The following is an 11833-nucleotide window of genomic DNA, read 5'->3' on the forward strand; positions in this document are numbered from 1 at the left end:
TAGGGAGTGGATGAAGTAAGCCTGCGGGAGGAGTGTTTTGTGACTTATTTTGGGCGCAGGTAGTACAGGCTTTAACATATTCTCGGGCATCTTGGGCTAAAGATGGCCACCAGAAGGCGCGTTCCAGAAAGGCAATGGTGCGTTGGATTCCAGGGTGACATGAGAATCTTGCTGTGTGGGCCCATTGGAGCACCTGGGATCGTACGGACGAAGGGATGTAGAGCCGCCCCGGGGGTCCTGTCCCCGGATCAGGTTCGGTACGCTGGGCCTGCCGCACCATTGACTCAATCTCCCAAGTGAGGCCTCCTATGACACAGCCCGGAGGAAAGATCGACGCCACCTCCCGATCCCCCTCAGAGGATGAAAACTGACGTGATAAAGCATCTGGTTTGACATTTCGGGACCCGGGCCTGTAAGTAATGGAGAAATTGAAACGGGTGAAGAAAAGCGCCCACCTGGCTTGACGTGCGTTGAGGCGTTTTGCTGCCTGAAGGTAGGCGAGGTTCTTGTGGTCGGTCCACACAATGAAAGGCTGTGCCGTCCCCTCTAGCCAATGCCGCCACTCCTCAAGTGCCAGTTTGATGGCGAGTAGCTCCCTGTCGCCAACATCGTAGTTTTGCTCTGCGGGTGAAAGCCGACGAGAGAAGTAAGCGCATGGATGGAGTTTACTTTCAGTATTCTGAGAGAGGACGGCCCCCACGCCCACATCCGAAGCATCCACCTCCACGATGAAGGGTTGGTTGAGATCCGGCTGGGAGAGGATGGGAGCGGAGGCAAACCGTTGTTTCAGATGAATGAACGCCTCCGCGGCTGCCTGTCCCCACTGGAACGGAACCTTAGGGGAAGTGAGGTGAGTAAGAGGTGAGACAATTTTGCTGAAGTCACGGATGAAACGGCGATAGAAATTTGCAAACCCCAAAAAACGTTGAAGCTGTTTGCGGTTTGGGGGTGTGGGCCACTCCAAAACCGCTTTGACCTTTCCAGGATCCGGTCTCAAGTTTCCCTGCTCAATTATGAATCCAAGGAAAGAAACAGTGGTTACATGAAACTCACACTTCTCTGCTTTGACAAAAAGGCGGTTTTGCAACAATCTTTGTAACACCAGTTTGACATGTCTTTCGTGCTCTGACACTGACCTGGAGAAGATGAGTATATCGTCCAGGTAGACGAAAACAAAGTGGTTGAGGAAGTCTCTGAGGACGTCATTTACGAGGGCTTGGAAGACTGCCGGGGCATTTGTTAATCCAAAAGGCATTACAAGATATTCAAAATGTCCCAGATGGGTGTTGAAGGCAGTCTTCCACTCATCCCCTGCCCTAATGGTTGCTTCTCCCAAAGACAAGAACTAACAGACTTAAAAACTCCTTTGTCCCACACGCCATCAGACTGTTTAACTCCTCCCTGGAGGGGAGAGGGAGGGGAGACAGGAGGACAAAGGAGGGGGGAACAACTAAGCTGTAGTGCCTCTTCACCTCACTGTGCAATACCTTGTGCAATACTTTTTAAAATAGTCAACGGTGCAATAGACTCAATACTTGAAATGTGCAATTCACTTGTATTTTTATTTTTATTCCTATTTATTCTATTTATCCCCTTCGTATATTTTATTTATATTGTCTCTGTATTTATATATATGTGTGTGTGTGTGTGTGTATATATATATATATATATATATATATATATATATATATATATATATATATATATATATATATATATATATAATATTCTGTAACTCTGTAACTTCTGTCGGTGCTGTGCTTTTTTGGAAATCGAATTTCCCAGAGGAACCCACCCGAGGGATTAATAAAGTTCTATCTAATGCGAACCAAATGGTAAGCACTGCGGAGGTCGAGTTTACTGAACATTTTCATCCCGTGGAGAAGCTCAAACGCTGAGGTCAGCAGGGGCAGCGGGTATTTATTCTTGACAGTGATTGCATTCAAGCCCCGATAGTCAACGCATGGCCGGAGGGACTTGTCCTTCTTGTCCACGAAGAAAAATCCTGATGCCAAGGGAGAGGTAGATGGCCAAATGAGTCCCGCAGCCAGAGCATCAGTAATGTACTCCTCCATGGCTTCTCTTTCTGGCCGTGACAGGCTATAGAGTCGGCTAGTAGGCAACGGAGCTCCTGGTAACAAGTCAATGGCACAATCATAAGGCCGGTGTGGGGGAAGGGAACGGGCGCGATCCTTACTAAACACCTCCGCTAGTTCATGGTACACTGAAGGAACCGCTGTTAGGTCCGGAGGAGTCTGCGGGGGTGATGCGGAGGAGCCAATGGATGGAATGGCTGATTTTAAGCAAGTCATATGGCAACCCTCCCCCCATCTAGACACACAGCCTGCCTGCCAATCAATCAGTGGGTTATGCTGCAACAGCCATGGATAGCCCAGAACCAGAGGCGTCAGCGGAGCTTTGAAAACAAACAGACTGATTAATTCAGTGTGATTTCCAGACAAACACAGGGTGACTGGTTCAGAAACATGGGTGACATCAGGCAAACGCTGTCCGTTCAGAGATGAGGCTCGAAGAGCATGGGGCAGAGGTTCAATAGTTAGGCCCAGTTTCTTAGCGAGTGATGCATCAATAAAACTCTGTTCGGCCCCTGAGTCTATCAAAGCCTTGAGTGAGTGAGTGGTGGCGTGAGCAGTGAGCTTAGCTGGTAACAAAAGATGAGGAGGGGAATGAGAGATGTTTATCTCGCCCACCAGTACCCCCGTTTCTACTGGCGGGCACGCCCTTTTGCTCGTGCGGGGCAGACGGCGATGAAATGTCCGTGACGGCCGCAGTATAAACACTCACCAGCCATGAAACGGCGCTGCCTCTCCGTTGGTGTAAGCCGGGCACGTCCAATCTGCATCGGCTCTGCCTCGCCGGGGCTCACATCCACCGAGGCCGGCTGTTGTGGTGAAGCAGCACTACCGGCAAAAATCCCAACACTGAGCGGAGCACTCTGGGAAACTGAGTGGCGCGTCCCACGGCGCATTCGCAGGCGCTCGTCAACGTGAATGCACAGGGACATTAATGAGCTGAGAGATGATGGTAATTCCCTCGTCATGAGCTCATCCTTCAAATCCTCCGCAATATTGTTGAGCAGAACCTCCTTTACTGCCTCTTCTTTCCACCCGGTTTCTACAGCGAGAATGCGGAAGTCAACCGAGAAGTCAGCCATAGTGCGTTTACCTTGTTTCAGATTTAGTAGACGCTGTGCAGCAGCAGAGGGCCCGCCATCCCTTTCAAACACGCTTTTGAATTCAGTCAGGAAGTCGAGGTAGGAGATATTCGGCAGGGTTTTCAATAGCGCCTGAGCCCACTGGAGCGCGCGATCTCGTAATAGCTGAACAAAGAAAGCAATCCGGGCACCGTCGCTGGCATACGTCCTGTTCTGCTGACAGAAAAACAGGGAGACTTGGGCAAGAAAACCCGAACATTTTTCCAGCTCTCCTGTAAACGGCTCGGGGCTAGGCATCGTCCTCCCCGGGGCCTCTAGCCTCCTGATAAATAGACTAATAAACAGAGAATAGCTGAACAGTTTCTGTGACACAGATGTAAAAATGCATAAATGCTCCATGATTTTCATTTCTATCCATCATCTTGAACACTGACTATAAATGTGTTCACTTTATTATTGTGTGATTTGGTTTCTTCACGTGTCTCTGTATCTGTCACAGATTAGTAGGCAGAGGACTCACTCGCAGGACTCTGAAGTTTTAGAGAGAGGGTGAGGGTTTATTTGAAATGTGACACCAAGTGAGAATATATACATATATACAGTGGAACAGATAACACGGGGCTCCAGGGAGTAGGGCGGGGTCCGAAGGGAAGGTCCAAGACGGGGGTACACACACGCTCTTCTTCCACTCGATCCGTAACTCAAAAATGTCCACACTAAGAAGCTCACGCTCACTCACACACATCCACAGAAATCCAGACGGCAGGGAAGACGGGCAGGGAGTCTAGAAGGCCTGTACACAGAGGAAAAAACAAAGTCAGGAGGAAACTCTAGGGGATCAAAGGAACATTTTCATAGGTTACACTACACTGACACTTGGTAATGTGACGATCCAGCGAGGAAGCAGCCTCTCTTGCCATCTTAAGTAGTCTGCCAGGATCAGTGTGAATGAGCCACAGGTGTGTGTTCAGGGTGGGTTCAGAGGCGGGGAACCAAGGTCCAGTTCCGCCCTGGTGGGAGAGGTTAAGACAAACAATACACACACCACGACCTCTCCAGATCTTGAGAACCATAACAGTATCTGACATTAAATGTCATCACTCTAGATACAATAATAACAATATAAAAAAACTCCATCCATCCATCCATCCATTCGCTACCGCTTATCCTTTTTAGGGTCGCCTATCCCAGCTGTCATAGGGCGAGAGGCGGGGTACACCCTGGGCAGGTCGCCAGTCTGTCGCAGGGCCAACACACAGGGACAGACAACCATTCACACTCAGATTCACTCGCACATTCACCCCTAGTGGCAATTTGAATTATCCAATTAACCTATCCCCACAAGCTGCATGTCTTTGGACGGTGGGAGGAAGCCGGAGTACCCGGAGAGAACCCACGCAAACACGGGGAGAACATGCAAACTCCACACAGAAAGACCCCGGCCTGATGGTGGAATTGAACTCAGGACCTTCTTGCTGTGTGGCAACAGTGCTAACCACCGTGCCACCGTGCTGCCTAAAAAAACTCAAACATTAAAAATTTTTTGTTACATTTTAAAAGTTCAAACCTCAAAGACATTAAGTTTACAGTCATATATGATCAAGAAAACCAACAATCTTCACATTTCAGAAACTGGAACCAGCTTTAAATGTGACTAAAATAATGATAAAACAATCAATTCTCTAATCATTGACTAACTGATGAATCACTGCAGCTCCAATATATTGTTGCATTTGACAACCCACTACAGCAACTACAGAATAAAACCACTAACCAGACTGATGACAGATTTCAAACATGCTGAATATGAAGAGTAGTATCATTTAAACTCACATGATTATCAGCCATAAGAACACATTCAGATTTATATTGATGTAAGGTATATAAATGTAAGTACAGTTTGAATCAGTGCAATATTATTTTCACACATCAATGGACCACTGAACTTCTCAGCTTCTAAAATGTAAAGCCTCATTTAGAAACTACACAAGTACATATAATGGTCAGGGATCAACATGAACCTGTCTTCTCTATTTGACTTTAATCAACTCTGCAGTGTCGCCATCAGAGTAATAAAGACCAAGTCCAGCATAGAGCGGCTGAGTGAATGTGGTCTGGACTCTGTGGAAAAGAGTCATGGTTTCAGAGATGCTGTAGAAAGACAGAATACCTGCTCTGTGATCCAGGTACACTCCTACTCTGGAGGACCGAGGACCTGAGAGGACAGTTGGGACTTTGTTGTGTCGAAATATATAACTGTTAGTGTTACAATATAATGCCCAAGATTTGTCATTGTTTCCAAATCCACATTCATCGATGCTCCCTGCTCTGCTGATATTCTTGTATGCGACTGCTACACGAACTCCTCCCCCTCTCCACTCCACCTCCCAGTAACAACGTCCAGTCAGACTCTCTCTACTCAGAATCTGAGAATAGTTAGTGAATCTGTCTGGATGATCAGAATAAGACTGTTGTTGGTATATAAATGTTACTTTTCTGTTCCCCTCAGACAATAACAGATGTGTGTTTGCTGTGTTTGGATCCAGTGTGATTTCATGTGAATATTTTAAGAATCCAGCTCTGGTCTTTGGCTCTGCTGGTGACAGTAAAACATCCTCTTCAGTGACTGTCAGTGAGATGTTTGTCCATTCCTCTCTCAGAATGTCCTGTAGTTTATCTCTGGTCTCTGACACAGCTGCTGTCACATCCTCAAAGTAGCTCAGAGGAAGAATATTGATGCTGGATGAGTGTGTAGACTCACTGAGTGCTGACAGTGAGGGGTAGTTGTGTAGAAACTGGTTGTGATCCTCTGTGTGTGAGAGCTGCTCCAGCTCGCCGTCTTTCCTCTTCAGCTCAGCGATCTCCTGCTCCAGCTTCTCCTGAAGCTCTTTGACTCGACTCACTTCAGTTTCCTGCTGGGATCTGACCTGCTGCTTCACATCAGAGCTTCTTTTCTGGAGGACGGATCAGCTCAGTGAACATCTTCTCACTGTCCTCCACTGCTTTATCAGCAGAGCCATTGATGGCCTCCACCTCCTGTTGAAGCAGCTTCACATCTTTCTCTCGCTCCTGGATTCTCTGCTGGATGTTTAGTCGTCTCACCTCGAGCTCCTTCTGCTTCTCAGTCCTTTCTGCTGCAGCTGGGACTGTTTCATGGCCTTTATGTTCATCCATTGTGCAGAGATAACAGATACTCTGCTGATCAGTACGACAGAAAATCTTCATCACCTCATCATGACGAGAGCAGATGTTCTCCTGGAGCTTCTTGGAGGGGGCCACCAGCTTGTGTTTCTTTAATGGAGCTGCATCATAGTGAGGTTGAAGGTGTTTCTCACAGTAAGAGGCTGGACAAGATAAACAGGACTTGATGGCTTTCAGCTTCCTCCCAGTGCAGACATCACAGGCCACATCTTCAGGTCCAGCATAGCAGTGATCAGCTGGAGCAGCTTGGAGTCCAGTCTTCTTCAGCTGCTCCACTAAAGCTGCAAACATGACGTTTTTCTCCAGGACAGGCCTCGGTGTGAAAGTCTTCCTGCACTGAGGGCAGCTGTGGATTCCCTTCCTGTCCTCTTCATCCCAGAAACTTTTAATACAGTTCCTGCAGTAGCTGTGTCCACAGGTTGTAGTCACCGGATCCTTCAGTAGATCCAAACAGATGGAACAAGAGAAGGTTTCTCGGTCCAGCTGAACTCCTTTCTGTGCCATTTCTCCTCTCAGTGTCAGTGACTGTGTGAGTTTCTCTTCCTTATAACTGAAACTAGTCTGAGCTCTGATCTCAACAACATGTTTCTGCAGTGAATGGAGCCTGTCTTGTTTATCAGGCTGTGCTTCACTCCAGGAAGAGGAGCTGTTTGAGAGCGATACTGTGTGTTTAGCCCTTTTTATTTACTGCAGATCACAGAGCCTGTGTCAGCTCAGCTATCAGAATCAAACAGTGAAGCTGACCTGTGTAAGTCAGCAGGTCAGACAGTATGTTAATGAGGGCAAATCTACAAAGCAGTAATGAACTTTTCATAAACCACATTTAATACAAATCTATGATACGTCCATAAGTCTGCACCGTCTGAAACCTCCTCACATTTCAGCCCTCATTTCTCATCATATTGTAATCTACAGTTATTTATGGTTCAGTGAGTTTTGCTTGGAGTTTCCAGCTTCTGAGAGCATTATTTACATCACTGAAGTATTTATGATTCCCCTGGTATAAAAAAGCTTCACAGTAAAATCTCATCTTTGTAACATTCACACTGAAACATGTTTACTATAGTGCATCATAAAGACAGCTGAACACGACGTCCCCAGAAACATGTTTTATTATCAGAAACAGACAAAAAGAATCAGCTTTCCTGACCTACAGTTTGATGGTTCAAAAGCACGAAGGACAAAAAATGTAAAGAATTGAAATGTAAGAAATCTGTCCTCTCCTCATCCTTCACCACCCTCAGGGTGACCTTCATTTTCTTTGCTCTCTTTACCTTCATCATCCTCTTCATCGTCTTCTTGCTCATTGTCTGCACACACACACACACACACACACACACACACACACACACACACACACACACACACACACACACACACACACACCTCTACATCAATGAAGGAAACTGCACAGATATGAGCCTCTTAACCTGCTCACAGCTTCATACTGTTTTTAACATCAGAGGTCACCAAGGATCGCCATAACAACTGTAACTAATACCAGAATAGGTCAAAGGTCAGAGTTGTTAAAGTGGTTAAATATATGAAATACTCAACAGTGTGTCAGAGAGAAGGGAGCAGCTATCAGTCTGAGTCATACACTGAGCAGTTTGGCAGCATTCATGGTTTTACTGACACAGTTATGATCAGTTTGAAGTGTTGCAGCATGTTCACTCCTGCTCTGCATGTTGTGCAGTTACTGATGTGTTAAACTGTGTGTGTGCAGGCTGTGGCTCTGTTTCACTTCCACAGTTCAACTACAGAGGGCGCTAAAAGGGTTCAGGTCATGTTAGTCTAAGTGCCTGAAAAGAAGTTCAGTTTTCTTCTTTTTAAGATATCCAGGCTGAACTTCATGACAACAATTCAAGCGTCTACCAATGAGAGTTCAGGACACTGTGATTGATCTACGACGGGGTGGTAAATACATCAGAGGGTGACTGGGAGACACTCTGTGAGCCTCACGGTGAGGACACCAGTGGGCTTACTGAGTGTGTCACTCACTACATAACCTTCTGCACCAGCTCCATTGTTCCAGCACGGACACATTGCACCATTGCTGCCTCTCCTCCACCATTCACTTCCACTCGTGACCAGATCCAAAGACAAAGGAGAAGACTCCAATCAAGCACGTTGTAACGTCGGGTTGTGTTTAGTGGTTGAGAGGAGGCGGCAAAACACTTAGCAGGATAGTCGAAAGAATACACACTCGCACTGGCATTTGGAATTCCACAGCGTGTTCTTTAATATACCTTCTCTTCATCAACCATATAAGCCCGGTTGAACGACTGCAGCTTAACAAACATAGCGCACAGTGTTTGTACAACCCATAACGTTGCAAAAAAAGGTGTCTGGAGAGGTAAAACATAAAATCTGTCCGTCCTCATGCACTAGCGTGTAAGCACATGTCCACACAATCACAGAGAGTGGCACATACGGATGACAACATTAACCCTCGACTTGGGTTGTCTTAAAGAGACACCACACCATTGTGACTGTTACAACGTCTGCTGGACCAGACCAGATGAGTCCTGTGTCCTCAAGGCCTGTCCCACCCAGCTTTGTGCAGTCTTTTATAAATTGTTCATGTTGAGTTTGCCATCTTCAGAAGTTTTATGATGACTCTGCAGTGGTTGGATGTATCAGTGTGTCATGGTCCGGGTGAGTGCAGGTTTTTCTATAGAGCCGGTTGCTCCACCTCTGGGCGGAGTCATTGCATTACAGCCTGCAGTCCACACCTGTTGGCAATTAAGCTGCCAATACGTAAGACCAGCGTCACCAGGTCTTCAACTAACCTCTGTTAGTGTAGGCCGACACAGCTCTTGTGATATTGTTCACAGTGATATTCTCCTTGTGTTTCTCTGCCTGTAGTCATCCACCTGATCCCGATGCTCAAACTCTGACAATACTCACCTTCATTTGGACGCCAGTTTTCTCTGCAGCTCTTCCTCCACAGCTCCTGCTCACTTCTCCTCCCTGCCACAGTTACTCTGCAGATGATCTGCAGATCATCACCGGCTGGAACCATCACCGCCTCACTCGGACCACTTACCCCTCTCATGCCAATCCTCCACCTACAATAAGTAACACAGTTCTTGTCCATATTTGGTCTTTCCTGACCTGCAGAAAAACACCTTCTGAACTTTACCTCCTCTCGTTACAGTGACTCAAAAGTCTCCTGGTTTCGTTCCCTCAGCCTGACTTCCCTTTTCCCCACGTCACAGAATTCATATGTGTATAGTTTCCTAGTACTTCATGTTTGTTGTACAGTTCACGTTTGCTAAACTACTTCTTAGAATCTCACGTACATCATGGTTCACAGTTCATAGTCACATCATAGCTGTGATTCTGTGTTTGTAAATAACGTCTTGTTATCATGTTTCCCAGTGACTCTGTTTGTATCTGCAATTGAGTCCGTTTGTCTGGTTTGGCCTCCGCCTGTGACACAGTGACGGAGATGAGGCTGAATACTGGGCTGTTTTGTCACATGGTGCAAGCAGAATCATCTGCAGCTCAACGTAACAAATAAACACAACAAATAAATGGATCTGGCTGTATGGGTACTTAATAATCAAGCTGACAGTAATGTTGTGGTGTTTAGTAGACAGGAGGGTGGGGAGTGTGAGAGGAAATGACACACAGGACATGGTTTGAGGTAGATTCATACCCAGGCCCTGCAGTGAGGACTATAACCTTCACTACATAGGTCATCTGCTCAGCCAGGTTAACTATAACAACACTGTAAATTCAGTCTGACAGTGAGTTAGTGAGTTAATGACAGTGAGTCAAACCCACTCCCTCCTCCAACTATGACGGCTTAGACAGAGACTTTATGCAAGCGTCTTTGAAGTTGGCAGACAGTGAAGGTGAAGGTGAGCATAACTGAGTTCTAACGACTCCTTCTTACTTTAATAACTGGTAAATTTCATTGAAGTCCAAAACAACTCTCAAACCACCAGGAAGGAGACAACAGAAGTATTTATTTTTACCTTCATTGTAATTTCTTCCTTTGCCTAAGCTGGTGAGAGGTTGTTGTAGTTGTTGTTGCTTTCAATTTGTAAGATTCCTGCATGAAATGATTTGATCAAATATTTTTAATTTTATATTTTAAATGGTTTACTGTTGTCTATCAGGTAGAGGAATACAATATCTCAGGGTATCTCTGTTTAGCCTGCTGTTCTTGCTACATAACAGGGATATGTGTTTTCCTCTTCAGAGATTACAAAAGGGTTCATGTTCAAAGAAAGTCTTTAAATCCATTTTCAATTTTGTGCCATTTCGCTAATTGTGCCATTTACTTTCAGTATTTTATATAAAATAATGTCAAAAATTTTTGTTTTTTAGATAGCACAGAAAGGAAACAGGAGGGTGACGAGAGTGTGAGGGGAAATGACACAGGAAGTGGTCGGAGGCAGAATCAGACCCGGGCCCTGCAGTGAGGACTCTAGTTTTATCCATCTGTTAAGCTGGTGAGAGGTTTTTGTTGTTGCTTATAAATTCAGTTTGTAAGATTTCTGCATGGGATGATTTGATCAGATATTTTTAGCTTTATATAAACTCTATGATTTATTTTGAGTATTTAATGTTAAATAATCTCAGAGTGCAACATCAAGAAATGATGGTGATTCAGAAATAAATAAATATACTTTTTATTCCTTAAGCCAAACACAATATTCAGATGAGAATAAAATGCCAGGAACATTTTATAACCTGGAGGAAAAAAATCAATGTGCTTCATGTGTTCCTCTCAGAGGTTGAACCAGCTGTCGTCAGGTTTTCAAATTTGGTCTGAAACTCTTTTCATTCACACTTACGGCATCAGGGAAACTTCACAGTACTGATCTACATCATCGTGTGATGGATGGATCCAAAAAAAGTTGAAAGAAGTGATAAAAAGGAAGCAACTCATTCAGTAACTTCAGTTTTCTGATGATCTGACAGAGTGAAGAGTCAGACGCTGTTCTTCTGAAGTTTAACAACTTTTCTGCATCAGAATGAAAATCCTCCATTTTCTCTTCTTCTGCTTCTTGTCAGGTGAGGACTGATGATCTTAATGTTGCTCTTTAATTCAAAATATACTCAACTTTATAAAACACTTTATGAAATACATTTATCTACATACACTAAATAATGTTGTGATTATCCATCTTGTTTTAAATGTATTATTATTATTTTTCATCTGACAGGTCCAGCTGGGCTCGTCAAGGCAAAACATAATATTTGGTCTGCAGCTGAAGGATTTAATGGCACGCTTAACTGCAACTTATCTTTGTCTGGAAGCACAAAGTTCTTCTGTAAGGAAAAATGTGAGATGGAAGCACAGCTCAGAGTGGCAGATACAGCATGAAGTATAAAGATGGATCTCCAAGAAGAGGAATTGTGTTTTTAAGCTTCTCACAAATGATCAAGTCTGACGCAGGAATGTACAGGTGTGGTTTGGGAAGATCTTCTGCTCCAGAT

The 11833-nt window shown here is 45.0% G+C and overlaps 1 pseudogene; it reads right to left on the minus strand.

Annotated features, from left to right (window-relative positions):
* Positions 1-5205: 5205 nt before the first annotated feature.
* On the minus strand, positions 5206-6920 carry LOC147334917 (tripartite motif-containing protein 16-like; annotated as a pseudogene).
* Between the last annotated feature and the right edge of the window lie 4913 nt (positions 6921-11833).

The sequence above is a fragment of the Aulonocara sp. 'chitande type north' Nkhata Bay genome, linkage group LG3 (genome assembly GCF_057382095.1).
Source record: "Aulonocara sp. 'chitande type north' Nkhata Bay isolate Kocher_YH1m ecotype deep benthic linkage group LG3, A_spYH_male_GT1.1, whole genome shotgun sequence".
NCBI classification, from domain to species: domain Eukaryota; kingdom Metazoa; phylum Chordata; class Actinopteri; order Cichliformes; family Cichlidae; genus Aulonocara; species Aulonocara sp. 'chitande type north' Nkhata Bay.